Source organism: Odocoileus virginianus, chromosome 17 (genome assembly GCF_023699985.2).
Source record: "Odocoileus virginianus isolate 20LAN1187 ecotype Illinois chromosome 17, Ovbor_1.2, whole genome shotgun sequence".
Taxonomy (NCBI): domain Eukaryota; kingdom Metazoa; phylum Chordata; class Mammalia; order Artiodactyla; family Cervidae; genus Odocoileus; species Odocoileus virginianus.
Window position 1 is genome coordinate 46030289 of NC_069690.1, and position 20964 is coordinate 46051252.

Here is a 20964-nt window from a genome sequence, read left to right on the forward strand (position 1 = left end):
TGCCGAGATCGACAAAGCCACAGCAGATGCGGAATTTCTCTTTCACAATGTGGAGAATGAAGCCTGCTCGAGAGTCTGGTGTGGTGCCGCCATAGCACTGTCAACGAGGCCAAGACAGGGCGCCCTGGAGTGAGCGGGGACCCGGGTCACACTGTGTGTAACATGCTCGACAGCAGGACGGTGACAGCGACGGGCGGTGGCACGGTATCGCTTCTCGGCCTTTTGGCTAAGATCAAGTGTAGTATCTGTTCTTATCAGTTTAATATCTGATACGTCCTCTATCCGAGGACAATATATTAAATGGATTTTTGGAGCAGGGAGTTGGAATAGGAGCTTGCTCCGTCCACTCCACGCATCGACCTGGTATTGCAGTACCTCCAGGAACGGTGCACCCCCTCGGGGACACTTACAGAAGTACCCAAAGGCAGAAGTTGGCTCTTTATCATCAAGGATTGGACTACCTCAGTGAGTTACTTTCTGTAAGGTTTCTCTGACATCCATTCCAGTACTCTTGCCTAAAAAACCGTAAAGGCAAGGAACCTGGTGGGCTCCTGTCCATTGGGTCGCAAAGAGTCAGACACGACAAGACTGAGTAATTTCACTTTCTTTATACCTTTGCTTTGCAAATGAGCCTGACAATTGCAGGGGTAAGAATTAAGGAATTCAATGGGCAATACCAAAGCTGAGACTTAAAACTCACTTCCTTCCTTCTTTTCTTTTCTACATTTTTTCTGATGCTAAAACCATGTCCAATTCTTTAAGAGGTTCTCTATTTCATAACCTCATTGAGTGCAGCTCTGTGGGATTCTCTCAAACCTCAAGCTTTCTGAAAGTCAGTTCTTTCTACCCTGCATTCTCAGTCAGGAATGAGATGTTATGTCTCTCCCCAACTGCCTTCTTCTGCTGTCTCTAACATTTCTCCTGTGTAACATGTTTTCTGAACTTCAGGCAGTTTCCAGTGAAAGCCACTGAGATCCACCTGGAGTCTAGGTTAAAATGATGGGCTTTTAGACTACAAGCAATAAATGCTGGAGAGGGTGTGGAGAAAAGGGAACCCTCTTACACTGTTGGTGGGAATGCAAATTAGTACAGCCACTATGGAAAACAGTGTGGAGATTTCTTAAAAAGCTGGAAATAGAACTGCCATATGACCCAGCAATCCCACTTCTGGGCATACACACCAAGGAAACCAGATCTGAAAGAGACACGTGCACCCCAATGTTCATCGCAGCACTGTTTATAATAGCCAGGACATGGAAGCAACCCAGATGCCCATCAGCAGACGAATGGATGAGGAAGCTGTGGTACATATACACCATGGAATATTACTCAGCCATTAGAAAGAATTCATTTGAATCAGTTCTAATGAGATGGATGAAACTGGAGCCCATTATACAGAGCGAAGTAAGCCAGAAAGATAAAGACCATTACAGTATACTAACACATATATATGGAATTTAGAAAGATGGTAACGATAACCCTATATGCAAAACAGAAAAAGAGACTCAGATGTATAGAACAGACTTGTGGACTCTGGGAGAAGGCTGGGGTGGGATGTTTCAAGAGAACAGCATTGAAACATGTATATTATCTAGGGTGAAACAGATCACCAGCCCAGGTTGGGTGCATGAGACAAGTGCTCGGGCCTGGTGCACTGGGAAGACCCAGAGGGATCGGGTGGAGAGGGAGGTGGGAGGTGGGAGGTGGGAGGGGGGACCGGGATGGGGAATACATGTAAATCCATGGCTAATTCATTTCAATGTATGACAAAAACTACTGTAATGATGTAAAGTAATTAGCCTCCAACTAATAAAAATAAATGGAAAAAAAATAAATAAAATAAAATGATGGGCTTTAAATTCAGTCTGTGTGTTGTTTGTATTGGGATTTCATTTATACAGGTGGCTGACTGGTGAGGTCAGTGCCACTGAAGTTGTATTATTACTTGGAGTTTTTATTACTTAGAAGAGAAGAGGGCCTAAAGTAAGAACCACTGTGTCTTGGATATACAAGGTAGGCTGTTCAGGTCAGCACAAAGTTCAAATCATGTATGAACCAGAACGACTTCCCCATCTTACCTTCTTTCGTCCTTTTCCGTTGATTCCGGCATTCGACCAAGATCTAGCTGGGGCGCTGGTCTAAGTGCACCAGACAGTGTGGTGGGAAAGGCAGCCGCTGTGGCAATCTCCCCAGGTACCACCGGACAATTGCACTCATCTCCCGAACTAGCAAGGTTATGCTCAAAATCCTCCAAGCTGGTTCTCGGTTCACCGAGAACTTCCAGATGTCCAAACTGAGTTTAGAAAAGACAGAGGAACCAGAGATCAAATTGCCAGCATTCGCTGGATCCTAGAGAAAGCAAGGGAAATCCAGAAAAACCTCTACCTCTGTTTCATTGAGTCGGCTAAAGCCTTTGACTGTGTGGATCATAACAAACCGTGGAAAACTCTCAAAGAGATGGGAATACCAGACCATCTTACCTGTATCCTGAGAAACCTGCATGCGGGTCAAGAAGCAACAGTCAGAACCGTCTATGGAACAACTGACTGGTTCAAAATTGAGAAAGGAGTACGACAGGCTGTTTCTTGTACCCTGTCTGTTTAACTGTTACGCAAGCGCATCGTGCGAAATGCCGGGCTGGGTGAGCTACAAGCGGGAACCAGGATCGCCAGGAGAAACATCGACAACCTCAGATCTGCGGCTGATGCCACTCTAATGGCAGAAGGGGACGAGAAACTAAAGAGCCTCTTGCTGAGGGTGAAGGAGGAGAGTGAAAAGAGCCGGCTTAAAACTCAATATTGGACTTCCTGGTGGCCTGGTGGTTAAGAATCTGCTTGCCAATGCAGGGGACATTTGTTCAATCCCTGGTCCAGGAAGATGCCACAGGCCCTGGGGCAACTAAGCCCCTGTGACACAACTACTGAGCCCGCACTCTAGAGCCCATAAGCCACAAGTGGAGAGTAGCCCGCGCTCCCAACTAGAGAGAACCTACATGTGTCAACAAAGACCCAGCGCAGCCAAAAATAAATACATAAGTGATTTTGAAGAAAACCACCTCAATATTTAGAAGAAAAAACAACAACAGCAACAACAACACTAAGATCATGACATCTGGTCCCATCACTTCCTGGCAAATAGAGGGGGAAAAGGTGGAAGCAGTGACAGATTTCCTCCTCTGGACTCTGAAATCACTGAGGATGGTGACTGCAGCCAGGAAATCAGAAGACGGCTGCTTCTTGGCAGGAAAGCTATGACAAACCTAGACGGTGTGTCAAAAAGCAAAGACATCCCTTTGTCAACAGAGGTCCGTATGGTCAAGGCTACAGTCCTACCAGGAGTCATGTACAGTTGTGAGAGCCGGACCATAAAGAAGGCAGAGGCCAAAGAACTGATGCTTTGGAACTGTGGTGCAGGAGAAGACTCCTGAGAGTTCCTTGGACTGCGAGGAGATCAAACCAGTCCATCTTAAAGGAAATCCACCCCGAATTCCCCTCGGAAGGACTGGTGCTGAAGCTGAAGCTCCAATACTATGGCCACCTGATGCGAAGAGCTAACTCCTTGGAAAAGACCCTGATGCTGGGAGAGATTGAAGGCAGAAGGAGTAGAGGGTGACAGAGGATGAGAGGGTTGGGTGGCATCACCTATTCACTGGACATGACCTTGGAAACTTTCTGGGAGATGGTGAGGGACAGAGAACCCTGGTGTGCTGCAGTTCATGGGGTCAAGGAAGAGTCGCACATGACTTGGTGACTGAACAACAGGACCAGTTTCGGGGGTGCGGGGTGTGCGAGGAGGGTTGGGGGAGGGGGCAGAGAGGGATAAGGCCTGGAGCAAGTGGGGTTGTGGGTAAGCGGAGTTAAAAAAGCATGTCCATATTTCTATATGTGTGTGTATGTGTGCGTGTGTGTGTGTGTATTTGTATATGACGTGTCTGTCTGGTGCTAGATACTCACAAACTCACAACCATCTTGGGACACAGAAGGGCGGGCACCTCTAGTGGCAGAAGGGAGGGGGATGGCTGAAAACGGGCCCACGTTAGGTTATCTTAGAACCGAGCTTCCCACCAGGAGATGACGGCTCAGAGAAGTGTCTGGCAAAGTCACTGTTTCTCCCTAGTGTTTGCTAGTTGAGGGCTGACTCCTGCCAGGCATGTCTAGAGGGGGCCTCAGAGCTAATCTGGCCGGCAGGTTATTAGGGTTCCCTGAGAAGGTGTGAAACAGATCACCCCCAATCCCCATCCTTTCCCTCCCACAGGAGAGAGGGAAAACCCAGGGCAGCATGGAGTCACGGAGCCAGGAGCCGAGGCAGGGTCAGGTGAGGCCGTGACCCCAGGTGCCACCCACCCTTATAGAAACCCTGGTGCTGTGGGCCTGGCGCCAGCAAACCGGTGTGTGTGTCACCAGCAGCCCTGCGCCCCTCCAAAGTCGCCTTCTTCTGCTGGCCTCCCCCCCAGAGGCACCATCAGTGAGCGGGGCCTGTGCTCCAGAAGCGGGGGAGGTCTTGGGACACCATGGTCAACCCCGCAGGTCAGCTGCCTGCTAGCTGTGTGACCCAGGGCAAGTTTCTTAGCCTCCCTGGTCTCGTGGATCACGACAGTGACACAAGGATGATGACAGCGTCGTCGATCCTCTCTAGGGTGTCCAGTATCCAGGTGGGTGTGATCACAGCAAAGAACGCAGGGCAGTGACTGCCAGGCGGCTGTCCTGTGGGGCCGTCCCCGGGGGGTGGGCGGGGGTCTTTCCCCTCAGGGTTGACAGAACTAGAGCATTTGTTAGGGGAGGGCCGACTCTGCTAGTCTCACAGACCCTGCAGCTCTCTAGCAGCTGTGCAGAGAACTGAGAAAAGACAAGTGCGCCCGCCTGGCCATGTGAAAGTCGCTCAGTCGTGTCCGACTCTTGGCGACCCCATGGACTGGACCCCATGGAGTCCACCAGGCTCCTCTGTCCGTGGAATTCTTCAGGCCAGAATCCTGGATCGGGTAGCCGTTCTCTTCTGCAGGGGATCTTTCCAACCCAGGGATGGACTCCAGGTCTCCCACGGATCCCTTGCAGGCACATGTTGCCACCAGGGAAGCCCAAGAATACTGGAGTGGGTAGTCTATCCTTCTCCGGAGGATGTTCCCGACCCAGGAATCGAATCGGGGTCTCCTGCTGGTGGATTCTTTACCAGCTGAGCTACCATCCCAGGGTCTCAGTTGAAAAGGAGCCCGGCCAGGCCCGTGGGAAGGAGTCGGGTGTCTGGCAGCCTCGGGCTCACGCAGCTCCCCCGGACGCACAGCCACGGCCCCGGGGCTCACTTCAGGCTTCGCGGACCGTTCTGGTCCTGCAGCTCCCGCACCCCAAGCGCAATGCCCCTGCCTTCGGGCCAGAGCTGGCACCTGTGATGCATGAGCGGAGCCTGAGGATGCTGGTCACGCCCTCAGGATGGAGGAGGGCGGCTCATGGGAGCCGGCCAGGGAGCCAAAAGAGATGTGAGAGTCGACCAGAATGTGGAGAACAAGTTCAGCGTCACTGGTCGGGAGCGGACACCGGCTAGAGAGCCTGGCTAGGTCGCTCAGGGTGAGCCGAATGGAGAGGAGGGGAGGATGGTGGCTGCCTGCCCGAGGGAGCACCACCGCTTTTCCACCTCTAGGCTAAGATCAAGTGTAGTATCTGTTCTTTACCAACGTAATACTGGATACCTCCTCTCTCTGGGAACAATACCAGTTAAGTGAGTTTTTGGAGCAAGGAGTTGGCGTCGGAGCCTGCAGTGTGTCGCAGCACTTCCCAGGAGTGGTGCACTCCCTCCGAGAACAAAACTGGCACCCCCGAATGGTAGACTTGTTTCTTTCCTGGTTTTTCTCCTCGAGAGCTTTCTCTTTTGTGTTTTTCACTTGGACTTCGGTGGGGTCTGTGCAGCTTTTCCCCTGTCTTTGTTTTGTTTTCTTTTAGGCTGATTTTGATTGTTTCAGTTTGATCCAGTTGCTTAGTCGTGCTTCTCCCCGTCCATTTCCTGTGGTGGCCCAAGGAGGACAGCGCAGGGAAGACCTAGGAGGGCCTTTCTGGAATGCAGGGACAGAAAACAAGACCCTTATCGTCCTTTCCTTTCCCCATGCTGTAACCACTTGTGGATTTCAGGTCCTCGGGAGCAGCAGAACCTGTGTCCCCTCCTACGCCACAGGGAGAAGATATTTGCCTTAGTCTTCCCTCCAACCCACTATATGTGCCTCATCCAATCAGCAAATGACCCACAAGACCCCTATCCCACTCCGTGTACCCTGGGTATAAACGTGGACGAAGGACCCACGTTCAACGTCGGCTCTCTCTTGAGCTGGCCCGCTGTTCCAACAGTGTCTCCCATTTTAATAAACTTTATTTCCCTCTCGTTCTGTCTCATGTCTGGAAATTCTTTTCCAACCTGTGTGCCCGGCCCACGACATTTCCCCGTTCATCACTAACTCCCAGAGCTTGCTCAGACTCATATGGGTGATGCTGTCCGACTAGCTCTCTCATCTTCTATCCTCCCTTTCTCCTCCTGCCTTCAGTCTTTCCCAGGATCAGGGTCTTTTCTAAGGAGTCAATCTTTTGATTCTTTAACCTTTAGGTTTTTGTTTGGAAGATCCCCCCACACCCGCCCCGTGTTGTTGTCGTTGTTTTTATCTGCGGACTGGTTTCTGGAACGGTCTTTTCTATTGTGCCAGAGGATTGAGTCGCTCCTGTCTGAACTTTTGGTCTTCTCCTGTGTGCTTTGTACAGAAGGCGCTGTGCTAAACTAGCAGCCAACAGAGATTTTGGAAGCCCCGACACTCAGGTCTGAACCTATGAGGGTGAGTCTCATCAGGCTCCATCCTTCTCTCTCGTGCCTCGCTCCCATCTCTTCTGTCTCCCAAGCGCCTCCACATCTCCTGAAACTCGGTCATCTGCCAAATCTCCCATATATCTGCTGCCGTTTGTTTCTGGTACAGACTCTAATTAGTCCCAGAGAGGATGGCAGACTCATGCCTCAAAATAACCATCCTACTGGGGTCTAGAGGCCAGGTTCTTTGATGGAACCAGAGAGAGGGAAGCGGTGAGGAAGCAACGTACAAACAAGGCCGAGGAGAGAGGGAGAGGTGGTGAGGAATAAACTAAAAGGGGCCATCAGTCCTGCGAAAACGTCTCTTGGAATGGCCAGCCTTGGGGAGGGGATATGCAGATCTCATCTTTCCTGGAGTCGTGCACACAGGTGGGTAGGGTCAGATCAGCCCTCCTGGGAGCCGACCAAAGACACTTTAACAGACGGGCAGAGAGGCAGGGTTCTCTGGGGGCAGGCCATTGTGTATGATGATAATAACAAAAGCAACAGAAACCCAAGGTTGAAGTCCAAGAAACAGATCCAACACGGAGTCAGAATTGGTTCCACCCTGGACGGTTTCCTAGATATGTCTGGTTCACTCACTCGCCCCCCCCCCACCCCTCATGTTGCCCCAGCCGACGGTTAGTTGGACGGTGACCATCCTCTGGTAGAAATACCACCCAATGTGGCCACGTAAGAGAATAGCTTGGACACCCCCTCCGATGTAGGCGATTGAAGTCAGGTTCCTACAGGTAGCCCTAAGACTGGCTGGGCCCGACCAAACAGATGACAGGCCAGTGACATCCTACCCCGCAAAGGTCTTGCCTCACAGGGAAGGAAAGTTGTCCCTTCTAGAACTACTGTGGGCGGGGGTGTGGGGTGGTGGTGGGGTGGTGTCCAGGGCTCTCACTGCAGTCGTACTTGGGTCCCGGGCACCAGGCACCACCGTCCGGCCGTGGTGAGGCAGGAGGTACCTGCCGCTCCCCACCCCCACCCCAGGGTAAAGCAGTTGGGTCAGATGTGTTCTCTACTGACCAAAAGCTCCAAGAGGAGAAGGGCAGGGCCAATGAGGGCCAGTGCGCTGGGCCCCGCCCAGACCACACATTTCTCTTTCTGGAAGTCAGGACACCTCCCTGACCACACAGGCACAGAACGGCTCCTCGGAGGTCAAAGGGGAGTGATGCGAACAAACGCCAGGCTACCCACAAGCCTCTTGGGTAGAATCCACCTTGGCTAAGAGAGGCATGCACACCTATGGAAGGACCCTGAGATATACCAGATATGGCCTGTGAACCAGGCAGATCCAAATGATCGGCCAAAGGAAACCTGGAGAAATGCCTCATAAAAGCAATTCAAGGGACTTCCCTGGTGGTCCAGTGGTGACGACTTTGCCTTCCAGCACAGAGGGTGAGGGTTTCATCCCTGGTGGGGGAGCTGCGATTCCCACACGCCTTGTGGCCGAAAGATCTAAAAAAGTAAACTAAAAAAGTAATTCAAGCCACTACAAGGGCGCGACTCAGGGACTCTCCCTCTGCGTCTGCCCGCGTGCCTATCCACACATAGCGTACTCTTTTCCTCTCAATAAATGCCCCACTAGCTTCACCACTTTCCGTCTCCGTGGGAATTCCTTTCCGTGGAGCCGAAGGGCCAGGGTCCTTGTCACTGACCACGGGTCTAGTGGCTGGGGCCCGGTGCTTTCACCGCCGCGACCCAGCCCCAACCTCCGGCTGGGAACCCGAGCCACCGCAGGCCTAGGTCTCCCAAGATCAATCGGACCAGACTCTCAGGCGGGGCCCAAGTCTCGCTGTACTTCCAAGCTCCACGGGCGTTTCCGAACCAGAAGGGAAGGGGGCAGGGCACAACTTTTGAAAGAATGGCCCGGCCCGAGGACGCAACGAACGCTCATTAGGATCACATGGGTCTAAGATGGGCTTCCCTGGTGGCTCAGATGGTAAAAGGAATCTGCCTGCAATGCAGGAGACCGGGTTCGATCCCTGGGTCGGGATGATCCCCTGGAGAAGGGAATGGCTGGCCACTCCAGTATTCTTGCCTCGAGAATCCCATGGACAGAGGAGCCTGGCGGGCTACAGTCCGTGGGGTCTAAGCCGGCAGAGAACTCAACTTCAAGCGGACCTTGATTCTCAAGCAGCAAGCTAAAGGACATATCCAGAGGCGCCATGAGAGTTCCAAGGCACTGTCAAAAGACCAAAAAGTGGGCAGTGGCCCAATTCCTGGAAACCTCCACCCCTTTCCCCTAATAGTTGGAATGATCCTCCCACTCGCTGTCGGTGCCCAGTCGCTCGGTCAGCCCGACTCTTTGGGCCCACGGACTGCAGCTCGCCAGGCTTCCCTGTCCTTCACCATCTCCCAGAGCTGGCTCAAACTCATGTCCTTTGAGTGGAGGCCGCCACCGAACCACCTCATCCTCCGTGGTCCCCGACTCCTTCCACCTTCAATCTTTCCCAACATCAGGGGCTTTTCCAGTGGGTCAGCTCCTCGCCTCAGGTGGCCAAAGCATTGGAGCTTCAGCTTCAGCCTCAGCCCTTCCAGTGAATAATATTCAGGGTGATCCAATGAATATCAGCTGATCAGCTCATTGGCCTATGAGATTACGCGGCCCATGAAAGCTAACCGCGCCACGTTTGGAGGCCGCCACACTCGCCCTCTGGGATGGCCCACACTCTGCCTATGGAGTGTGTTTCTCTCGGAATCAATCCACTTCTTAGCTATCACTTTGTCTCTCACTGAATTCTTTCTGCGATAGGACGTGGAGAACCTGAGCTTCATCGGGTCTTGAAACCAGGTACGGCGGGCTCTGGCTCGGTCGGAGGCCCAGCCGCGTGGATTGGTGTCCCAGCCTGCGCTTGGCCGTGTTCGAGTCCCGGTCTGAGGTCAAGGGCTTCGCTCCCGCTGCCCGGCGTGCATCCGGAAGCACTGCTCAGACGCCCTCGTGTTCTGACACTGACTTCTCCGAGACAGGGAAAGGGTCCGGTGCACTCCCGCCGATGCCGGTCGAATCGGCGTGGGACGGCACCAGACCGGTTTTTGGGTATAACCCGCCATAGGCACTCTGGTGGACAGTGGGCGGGTGAGGAAACACCGAAGTCGAGGGCTGTGTCACGGACGGGAGTCCACCCAGTCCGGTGGGGAGGCCTGTGGATCCGTCCCGGAAAACGTTGAGCGCAAGCCCCATAGATTCACGGTCGCATCTCCCCATCCCCCTACCCCCAGATTTGTCCTGCGTGCGGAGACCGAGGACCCCTCACCGCCCCCCACCCCCCGCCGTCGCCAGATTCCCCTCGAAGAGATTGACAGGTCCCATGATGAGGCCTCCCAGGGAGAGCGGGGTGGCTCTCCGCCGCAGACTGAGAGCCAGGAAAGGAGGCCAGGTCGGTGTTCCGATGGCGGTGAGAAGTGGAACACTTCCCTCCACATCAGTAAACGAGGACGTCACAGTCATCAGCAACTGCGGCGGTCACGGGAAGGTGAGCCGGTGAGCTCCGCGGGCGCTCAGGACTGAGCCATCTAGCGGACATCTAGCGGCCATCCCACCGCAGCCACTGCCTCCAGGTGAGCCCCGAGGAAGCCCAGGTTGTGAAAACCACAGGACGGTGGCCCCAGAGAGCCGAGATGCGTGTCAAAGGAATGATTTCCGTGAGCCCAGACTCGAGCATCTCCCCAGGTATAGAAAAGCGCTATGGTCCTTAACCCGGGATGCCTGGTTTTCTTCCATTCACAGAACAGGAAACACCCCTTGACGTTCAGACCGCCCGCCCTTTGTTTGTGGCAAAACTTGGGTGTCACCTGGCTCCTCCCCCCACCGCCCACCTCCTCCTGGCGGTTCTCTCAGGGTCGCTTCAGACGCTGACTGCGGGGCTTGAAGTCCTACATATTCCCGCCGAATAAAACGCCAAGTCTCGACTTCCAGGTTGTGGATTTTTTTTTTTTTTTTTTTTTTTTTAAATGGATAGTGCTGAGCAGAGGGCGGCCGGCGTGAGGCTTTTCTCATCAGCTTGCCGGGGTCCGGCGTGAGAGGGGACGAGGGAAGGGCGAGGCTTAGCAGCTCTCGGGCAGAACCTCAAGGCAGAGTCAGACCCTCCGTCACACACCGCCAGCTGCTTGCTCCTCGGTGAAGCTCGGGTGGAGGGAGAGCCGCCTGGACACGGGCACCGTACAGAGGGGTCACAGAAGCGCCTTGATCTGAGCTAGGAGGGCTCCGGCCTGGGTGAAGGTGGGGCACAGCAGGGCCGTGCTGGTTCCGCCCCCGCCCCCGCCAGAAGCTGAACCCAGCCGGCCCAGTCTGGGATACGGTAGGAGCCTGTGAGGGGAGAGACGTGGGGTTGGGGGATGAGGAGTGTAAGAGAGAGCCCACTCGCAGCAGGCGTTCCCCGGAGCAGCCGTGAGGCCCAGCTCACACCCTCGCAGCGTCTCGGCGGGTCGGCGGGGTGCAGGCCACGGCCCTCCTTCGCCCAGCGCGCCCCCAGGCTTTGCACCTCCGCGTTCCCGCCGACGCTCGTGCCAAGCGCCTCCCGGAGGCTCTTGCCTCCAGGTTCCCCCCTCACGTCAACGCGACCGGCCCGCGCACCGCCAGCGCCCCCAGCGAAACTCTAACCTGTCCTGGAGGCCGTCTCCCGGGTCAGGAAGGCCTTCCTGACTGGGCTGGCTTCCTGTCTGTCCTTCGCACCTTGTCACTCACGGGGTGTGTCCGGGTAGGGATCCCGAGCCACCCGGGAGAGGCCTGGAGCCCTGAGGAGGTCCCACCGGGTGGGAGCCGCACCGAGTCGTCCAACCTCTCAGCAGTTCCCTCAAGAGCTTCCCAGGTGGCGCGGTGGCAAAGAATCCGCCTGCCAGGGTGGGAGACGCAGGAGACGCAGGAGACGGGGGTTCGATCCCTGGGTCGGGAGGATCCCCTGGAGTAGGAAACAGCAACGCGCTCCAGTTACTCGCCTGGAAAAGTCCATGGACAGAGGAGCCCGGCAGGCTACCGTCCATGGGGGTCGCAAAGAGTCGAAGGGACCGAGCGACTGAGCGCACACAGGGTCCCCTCCTCATCACACCCGGGGTCCTGGCCATTCGGCTCCCGGGCGGGAGAAGCCCGGGGAACAGGAGCGGTGTCTGGCCCTGGGACCCAGCACAGGCCCTGGTGGGTCGAGTCTCGGGTGGTGTTTGTCTGACCGTTTGTTTGTCAGAACCGGGGGTGAAGGCGGGCAGCTCCGACACTCACAGCTGTGTCCTGTCAGGCAAACCCACGTCCCAGGGGTAAAGGCAGGAGCCTTCTCACTCGGCCTCCTGGTCGGGCAGAGGGCCGGTCCCCTCCACATCGCCCGCCGCTGCCGGAACCGGCATCCGTTCTCCGGAGAAGGGTTATTCGTGTAAGGGATTCCTACTCGGCCTTGAAGGGTCACCTCTCAGCGTCGGGCTCTGTCTGACTGGGTGTACCATCCACCGGCTGCAGGGACGGGAGAGGTCAACCCGGGGCCTCGGCGTATCAAAGGTGGTTAGGTCCGTGAGTTCTGCTACATTTTAAAGGCAAGTCCAGGCCTGTGACTCCAAAATGCACATGGGATGCCGTTGAGGCTCACAGGCGGCATTTGGTGGGCCTACAGTCCATGGGGTCGCCAAGAGTCGGGCGCGACTGAACACCACCACCCAACCCCGGGAAAGCACCGCCCGGCTGGACGATGTAGATGTTGAGGGAGAAGACGACGACGACCTAGAGGAAGATTTAGGAAATTATTTCATAAGCCCTTCCTTTCGGCTCAAAATGGAAACGATATCTTTTTTAAATGGATAAATGTGACGATATAAAAACGGAAGCGTTAAACAATGCAATCGTCATCACCTCAAGCAAAGCCCAACCGAAAAGCCAGCAGGAATAGGGAAGAGGGTCGAAGACCACCGGCAGGGAGGTTATTAAAAGCTCACAGAGAGAAAATGTAAAGGCTTCTCTGAAACAGGAGGGGACCCTCAACTTCATTTACCTGGGAGAGAAAACCGCACATCCGAGCCAGGCTGAAGCACCGTTTGCTCCTAAGAGACCCACCCCTCGCGCTTTCCCCACCCTCCACCGAAAAAGCAGTCCCAAGTCTGAGGCCACGCGGGGTTGTTGGCGAGGCTGGGGGACGAGGCGCTGCCGGAGAACGCCTGCCCTGCTCTTCCAGTCACCGTCCCCGATCTCCTGGGCTTCAAGGCTCCGTTGCGGCGAGGGTGGCCGGGACCGCCACGGCCCCGCACCGCCTTGAGGGCACAAGGGGCACCCGAGCGGCCTCCGCAGGGCGCCGTGCCCCGGGGCCGGGCGCGCTTCGCAGACCCTTCAGTCCGTGCACCCGGATTGGAGCAAATTCCGCGGGAGCGCATCACGCAGTGCGAAACGGAGCTGCCAAGTGATCGCGACGGGCAGTGTTTCATTCCAACGACTGTCCCCCAGGACATCCCTTCTCAGGACGAATCCCCCACCCCCACCCCGCCGCCGCAGGGGGCCCGAACTGTCGGGCGGAAGACCGGCGGGAGACACGGACGCGAGCAGAGCGGCCCGGAGCAAGGAGGGGCGAGGGGGTGTGGTGCTGGCCGTTAGAGCCGCGGTCACCGTGACGGGTGTCGGGCATTAGCTCAGCGCGTAGGGGGCAATGGTTGCGAGTGCAGCGCGAGCCGGGGAATGAGCGACAAAAGCGGGCTCTTGATTTCCGGGGCTCGATCCGTGAGAGCTGCTTCCGTGTCAGCGCTTCCCTCGCCGTTTCCGGCAGCCGCCCCTAGGTGGGGTCTGCGGCAGGAAGCGCACGGGGCCAGGAGGCCGGGAGGCGGGCTCCGGGTCTGGTGTGGGCTCGGGAGGCGAGGAGGCGGTCCGGAGGGTGGAGTCCGCCCGCGGTAGCCGCGCCCCCTCGGGCGGCAGAAGGCGGAGCATGCAGATTAGAAATGGCTGTTCGGCGTGGGAATGACGGAACAGTTAAGGACCTAGAACTTGTCCTTACAAAGGTAGAGGACAAAAAAGTCTGTACAGGAGTCCGATGACAGCACTGTCCACGACGCAAAAGGAATCAGACAAGGAGTGTGGTTCAGGGCGCTCACCGTGGGTTGAATGGGGTTGGAGCGAGGGCGGCTGCGGCCAGGCGGAGCCAAGAGGTATCGCTTCTCGGCCTTTTGGCTAAGATCAAGTGTAGTATCTGTTCTTATCAGTTTAATATCTGATACGTCCTCTATCCGAGGACAATATATTAAATGGATTTTTGGAGCAGGGAGTTGGAATAGGAGCTTGCTCCGTCCACTCCACGCATCGACCTGGTATTGCAGTACCTCCAGGAACGGTGCACCCCCTCGGGGGAAAAAAACACTGGTGCGACAAAAAACAGACGCTTTCAGGGACGGTCTCAGAGCCTGAGGGTGCCGAGACGAGAGACGGGTTACTTTGATCTCGCTCTTCAGATTTTTTTCTTCCCCCTGGTTTTGTTACGTTATGTTATGTTTCTCCACACGTGCAGGGCCTCCTTTTTGCGTCTTCCTTGGTTTTAGCTTAAGCAAGTGGTGGTGTTCTTGGGCGGTAGAGGTTGTGGCTTTTCTTCTTTTTGTTTTCAGTCTCCGTCGGCTCTTCTTCTCGGACTTTTCGCTGGGAGGCTTATCGGGAGAAACGCGGCTTGTAGCAGTGTTGACAGTCAAGTTTTTCTACCGACAGTCTGCTTCGTCTTAGATGTATGGGTTTCCCTGTTTGGCCCAAGACCCCGACGTGTGGCCGCAGCCGCTTTCTCCCTTCTATTTTCTTTTTGCTTAAAGGCGCCCGCGTTCGGTAACTTGCGACACTTGTAACTTTAGTGACACTCCATGGAAACGTTTGGAGGAGGGGGAGGTTCAGCTGAGGCCCTTAGCCGGAGGCCCTCCAGCGGGCCTCAGGGGCACAAAAGTGGCGCTAAGCGCAAGCACGGGCATGCTGAAGCAACTCAAAGGATTTACAGGTAATGCCCGAAAGCAAGCAGTTGGTGGACTAAATATTTAGAGAGCATTTCCTTCTCGCACTGCTGCTCAGATGGCGGAAGCTAGTCGAATTCCTCAGTAGGAAAAGGTTAGCGAATGAGGGTCCTGGGGAAAATGAAAGGTAGCACCACCTAAGTGTTGACCTGGAACAAGGATTCCAAGAAGGAGGCTTAAACGTGAAATGTTCGTGTTCCTGAGGGAGCTGTTGTAAATAATGAAATGTAGCAGGAAATGTTCCTTATACAGTCAACTCCCTTCAAAACCTGTCTGGCTCTAAAAACACCACCTCGTGTGCTTTCGCTAAGTGACAGACGGCTAGATTTTCTCCAACCCCTCAAGATGAAATCTGTGCAGCTAGCCAAAAAACGCTCTTCACCAAAATGCCGTCAGAACTGACTCCAATGTATGAGTCCTGGGCGGTGGTGACCATCCTCTCCTGCCTTCTTTCAACGTGAAGACTCCTCGAGCGTTGGAAGCTGTGAACGCCCCCCGCCCGCGATTCCATTTTGGCTGCGGCTAGGGAGGAACCCTGACTCCCAGTTGGCCCGAGGGTCAAGCTTGATCAAGGCCGGGCCACTTCACCCGGCGCCAGCATCAGCACTTGCAGAAAAGCTTTCCAAGGGAACAGCCTCTGAGACGTTGAAAGAAACCGAGGAATAAAAAGAGGAAAAACAAAGGCAAAAGTGAAACCCTCCCCTGCTTGTCCAATAATAGCTCGTGAGAGAAAAACACCCGGGCCCGATTCTCTGGCTCGCGAGCGCGTCCCCCATGTGTACCGAACTCTCAAGTGGGTGCGCTGCGACTACAGCGGCCGGGCGGCCAGTGTTTTGCCTGCTGCCACAGCAAGAACCCAGCAAACACTACATGGAAACTGTGGCAACCGGCACCACCCATCAAAGGCACACCCTGACAGCAGTAACTCTCAGCGGCTACTCGACCTAAAATCTAAGCAGCCCACCTCGCGAACCGTCTGCTTTTGGGAAACAAATTATTCCCCGAAGGGGGTGCACCGTTCCTGGAAGTACTGCAATACCAGGTCGATGCGTGGAGTGGACGGAGCAAGCTCCTATTCCAACTCCCTGCTCCAAAAATCCATTTAATATATTGTCCTCGGATAGAGGACGTATCAGATATTAAACTGATAAGAACAGATACTACACTTGATCTTAGCCAAAAGGCCGAGAAGCGATACCACCTCCTCCGTCTTGACCGCTACCACCCTCTCCTCACCTCCATTAAGCTCACGGTGAGCAAAGTCGGCCTCAAACGAAGGCCCTCCCTCTCCCCTAGACTGCACGGTGTCCTAGTGCCACAACTTCTAAGACGTCCATCGTTCGTCGGATCGTTTCGCTTGTTGGGCGCCTTTAGGCTTTCTGTTCTCCCACGGCAGCCCCCCCCCGCCCCCCACCAGCAGACAGCCGATAAATTTGCATGCCCCGCCCATACGCACGCCTTCTTCCTGCTCCCTGTGTGCGCCGTCTCGCGGTGGAACCGAAACAAGCGCGTGGCCTAAAGCTCCCGGAAACGCCCAGACCGAGAAAGACACAAACCGTTCCAACCGGGTTTTTCTTTCCGGCATTTCTTTTTCTTCTTAAGATTTTTTTTTTTTCCCCCGAACACATAGCTACGTACCCACCCACCACTCATCATCTTACTGTTATTTATTGTGTACACAGACACAGATGAGTCGGCTATGTTGAAGTTCTCTTTTTACTTTCTAGATTTTAATTCGTCGTGATTTACTATGGCTTTCTTTCCATGGTCTCTTTTCTTTTTCTTTTTGGCTACCCTGGCTCTTCTACCGGTCATGTGGGAACCCGCGGCCTAGCTTACATTGGGAGCGCAGGGTCTTAACCACTGTACTGCCAGAGAAGTCCCTGCAGTCACTCTTTTCCGTTTCCCTCAGACTCTCTCGGTATTTTTATTTGGCACTGCTGGACGGGGGGCCAAGATATTCGCGACACAATTTGGCTGCTCTTCCGCCAGCTGCTCGCCAAGAAGGCTTCCACGTCGGCCTCCTCGGCTTGATGGGAACCTCCGGGAGAGAGAGTGGGAGGATTTCTCCCAGTCCAGATTGCTGCGGACTCCTTGCCATAAGGCCGTGCCCCATCACAGCTGACCTGCCTTCTTGGCCGCTCAACTGCAAGCCTGCTGTGATCCCGTGGACTGTAGTCCAGCATGCTCATCTGTGCATGGTATTCTTGCTGCAAGAATACTGCATTCCTTTCTCCAGGGTTCTTCCTGACCCAGGGATCAAACCTGCCTGACAGGCAGATTCTCCTGCATTGTAGGCAGATTGATTACTGTCTGACCCACTAGGGAACCCCCAAACTATATAATCATAATATAACTATCTGGCTCCAGGTGAGTGATCACACCATCGTGGTCATCTAGGTCATGATCTTTTTTGAATAGTTCTTTTGTGTATTCTTGCCACCCCTTCTTCTTTTTTTTTCTTTTTTTTAGTTCTACCACTTTTACCCTGTAAGTAACGAGCTTCCTCCCAATTTGGGGATTCTCCTTGCGCCATGGACAGTTAGACAAAGCTAACTTCTCAAAATTCTGACCCTGAGAGAACCAAACTGTGCCTAGGAAAAAGCTTGATGTAGAGCACAGTATTTAAGTTATAAATTACCGTGCTCTAGTGCCCTCCAGCAGCAACTACTGAGTCTGCGCTACAACTACCGAAGGCAATGGGTTTAGAGCCTGTGCACAGAGAGTAGTCCCCAACTGCCAGCAACTAGAGAAAGCCTGTGCACAGAAAATAGGATCCAGTGCAACCAAAAGTAAATACGTTAATAATTTTTGGAAAATTATTTTAATTGGATTAAATACTTTGGATTGGATTAATTGGTTATTTGGATTAAAGATTTACTGAGCATGTACCTGCCCATCAGAACAAGACCCAGTTCCCCCCACAGTCAGTCTCTCCCCTCATGAAGCTTCCATAAGCCTCTTATCCTTATCCAGCAGAGGGCAGACAGAATGAAAACCACAATCACAGAAAACTATGCATACTGAACACATGGACCAGAGCCTGTCTAACTCAATGAAACTGAGAGAGGAAAGGAACAGGCCGAGCTGACTCCATTTTGAAAAAGAAGGAAACTCCATCCTACACTTTTAGTGAGCTTTGGACTATGTGCCTGTTAGCCATGGGGATAACATACCTATGGCTGAACTGGCCTCCTGGACTGATAAACACCAGATTCCATACCAAGATTTCCCATCGCCAAAAAGAATGTAATAATCCCCCATGTAGTATCACCTTTGTAATCTTTATGGCATCGATTGGTGTAGGCTACAATGTATAACCAGTTGACCCTTCTGATTATGAATCATGGCTATAACCTGACTGTATCTCCCTTTAACACTCTGCAGACTAGGTTTAAGGAATTTGGGGATGTGGGCTTGAGCAGTGCACTTAAGGTACATAAGGTTTTCACAAAGTCAGTCGGGGTCCTTGGCTAAGAGGAGACGCTTCCTTGGGCCCGCTGGTGTAATAAACTGCACTCCACCATCTGCATTGTCCCTCTGAGTAGTTTGTTTCCCGGAACGGGTGGCTACAACAAAACTGTGAGCCATGCAGAGTAGGGCCACGGGGTTATGGCGGAGAGTTCTGACAAGACATGGTCCACTGGAGAAGGGACTGGCAAGCCACTTCAGTGTTTTTGCCTTGAGAACCTAATGAACACTATGAAAAGGCAAAGAAATATGACTCTGAAAGATGAACTTCCCAGGTCCGTAGGTGCCCAATGTGCTACTTGAGAAGAGTGGAGAAATAACCCCAGAAAGAATAAAGGGATGGGACCAAAGAGAAAACAATGCCCAGTTGTGGATGTGACTGGTGAGGGAAGTAAAGTCCGATGCTGTAAAGAGCAGTATCCAGAAACCTGGAATGTTAGTTCCATGAATCAAGGTAAATTAGAAGTAGTCAAATAGGAGATGGCAAGAGTGAACATCGACATTTTAGGAACCAGTGAACTAAAATGGACTGGAATGGGCGAATTTAATTCAGATGACCATTATATCTACTACTGTGGGCAAGAATCGCCTCATAGTCAAAAAAAAAAGAGTCTGAAATGCAGTACTTGGGTGCAATCTCAAAAATGACAGAATGATCTCTGTTCCTTTCCAAGGCAAAGCATTCAATATTGTGAGGCTGCCAGGGCTAACAGGCAGGGACCTAAGGTTCGGTTTCCCCTGAATTGGTAAGATTCCCCACCCCCATCAGGCCGCCTGGAGCCAGTCAATCAACAGGCGCCCAAAAAAGGGAACAAAGGGAACTTGAGGGAAAGCAGAAAAGCCCGCGAACGCCCAAGTTTGAACAAAAGCCCGCGAAGGTTTGTGCCAATAAAGTTGCTTTGCAAACATGTAACCAATCCGCTTAAGCCAGCTACCAACTGCTTATGCACACCTTATAAATTGGGTAACAGCTTGGGCTCAGCGCTCTCTGACCCCGTACCACTGCGTTGGACACGGGATAGGAGCCCTGACTCGAGTCAGCAATAAATTTCCCTTTTTTTGCGAGTTGCATTGTCTTGGAAGCCTTCTCTCTTCCCGCTCAGGGATTCGGACATTGGGCAAAACAAATATCACAGTAATCCAAGTCTGTCTATGCCCCCAACATGTAATGCTGAAGAAGCTGAAGTTGAACAGTTCCCTGAAGACCTACAAGACCTTCTAGAACTAACACCCAAAGATGTCCTTTTCATTACAGAGGACTGGAATGCAAACGTATGAAGTCAAGAAATACCTGGAGTAACAGGCAAATTTGGCGTTGGAGTACAGAATGAAGCGGGGCAATGGCTAATAGTTTTGCCAAGAGAACACACTGGTCACACCCTCTTCCAAGAACACAAGCAAAGATTCTACACATGAACATCACCAGATGGTCAATACCGAAATCAGATTGATTATATTCTTTGCAGCCAAAGATGGAGAAGCTCTATACAGTCAGCAAAAACAAGACTGGCAGCTGCCTGTGGCTCAGACCATGAACTCCTTATTGCCAAATACAGACTTAAATTGAAGGAAGTAGGGAAAACCACTAGACCATTCAGGCATGACCTAAATCAAATTCCTTATGATTATACAGTGGAAGTGACAAATAGATTCAAGGATTTAGACATGGTAGAGTGCCTGAAGAACTATGGATGGACGTTCATGACATTGCACAGGAGGCAGGGATCAAGACCATCCCCAAGAAAAAGAAATGCAAAAAGGCAAAGTAGGTGGGAGGGGGGACCGGGATGGGGAATACATGTAAATCCATGGCTAATTCAATGTATGACAAAAACCACTGCAATGCTGTAAAGTAATTAGCCTCCAACTAATAAAAATAAATGGAAAAAAAAAATAAAATTACACTAATTAAAGTAAAAAAATAAATAAATAAATACCTAACATAACTAAAAAAAAAAAAAAAAAAAGGCAAAGTGGTTGGTTGTCTGAGGATGCCTTACAAATAGCTGAGAAAAGAAGAGAAGCTAAGTGTTATGCCCGATGTCCGAATCCCCGAGTGGGAAGAGAGAAGGCTTCCAAGACAATGCAACTCGCAAGAAGGGAAATTTATTGCTGACTGGAGTCAGGGTTCCCTTTTTCTTACTGGGCGCATATTGATTGGCTGGCTCCAGGTGGCCTGATGGGGGTAGGGAATCTTACCATTTCAGGGAAAACCGAAACTTAGGTCCGGACCGCCTGTCATGGTGTTAGCCCTGGCAGCCTCACACTAAGGGCAAAGGAGAAAAGGAAAAATATACCCATTTGAATTCAGATTTCCAAAGAATAGCAAGGAGAGATAAGAAAACTTTCCTCAGAGATCAGTGCAAAAAAGTAGAGGAAAACATTCGAATGGGAAAGACTAGAGACCTCTTCAAAAAACTTAGAGACACAAAGGAAACATTTCCTGCAAAGATGGGCAAAATAAACAATAGAAATGGTATGGACCTAACAAAAGCAGAAGATATAAGAAGGGGTGGCAGTGGAGAAAGAAATGGCAACCGACTCCAGTATTCTTGCCTGGAAAAGTCCATGGACAGAGGAGTCTGGCAGGCTGAAGTCCATGGGATTACAAAACTGAGCATGTGTGCATGAGGGTGGAGGGAGATGGGTTGGTAGCAACAAAGTGGTAGAACTAAAAAAAAGAAAAAAAAAAAGAAGGGGTGGCAAGAATACACAAAAGAACTA

At 52.8% G+C, this 20964-nt stretch overlaps 2 long non-coding RNA genes, 3 other non-coding genes and 1 pseudogene across 6 annotated transcripts; 4 read left to right on the top strand and 2 right to left on the bottom strand.

Annotated features, from left to right (window-relative positions):
* Nucleotides 1-206: 206 nt before the first annotated feature.
* Nucleotides 207-397, top strand: LOC139039332 (U2 spliceosomal RNA). The gene has a single exon (XR_011492647.1). It is a non-coding gene; the product is annotated as a U2 spliceosomal RNA (small nuclear RNA).
* Nucleotides 398-5612: 5215 nt separating this feature from the next.
* Nucleotides 5613-5785, top strand: LOC139039340 (U2 spliceosomal RNA; annotated as a pseudogene).
* A 4512-nt stretch (nucleotides 5786-10297) lies between these two features.
* LOC139039151 (uncharacterized) lies at nucleotides 10298-10734 on the top strand. The gene is made up of 2 exons (XR_011492390.1): nucleotides 10298-10383; nucleotides 10553-10734. It is a non-coding gene; the product is annotated as an uncharacterized lncRNA (long non-coding RNA).
* LOC139039150 (uncharacterized) lies at nucleotides 10705-13569 on the bottom strand. 2 transcript variants are annotated; one of them, XR_011492389.1, is made up of 3 exons: nucleotides 12795-13569; nucleotides 11426-12526; nucleotides 10705-11131 (listed from the first exon to the last, which is right to left on the bottom strand). It is a non-coding gene; the product is annotated as an uncharacterized lncRNA (long non-coding RNA). The 2 variants fall into 2 exon arrangements; XR_011492388.1 differs by having other exon boundaries at nucleotides 11426-11723; nucleotides 12795-13560.
* A 365-nt stretch (nucleotides 13570-13934) lies between these two features.
* On the top strand, nucleotides 13935-14125 carry LOC139039333 (U2 spliceosomal RNA). Its single transcript, XR_011492648.1, has one exon. It is a non-coding gene; the product is annotated as a U2 spliceosomal RNA (small nuclear RNA).
* Nucleotides 14126-15774: 1649 nt separating this feature from the next.
* Nucleotides 15775-15965, bottom strand: LOC139039335 (U2 spliceosomal RNA). The gene has a single exon (XR_011492650.1). It is a non-coding gene; the product is annotated as a U2 spliceosomal RNA (small nuclear RNA).
* Between the last annotated feature and the right edge of the window lie 4999 nt (nucleotides 15966-20964).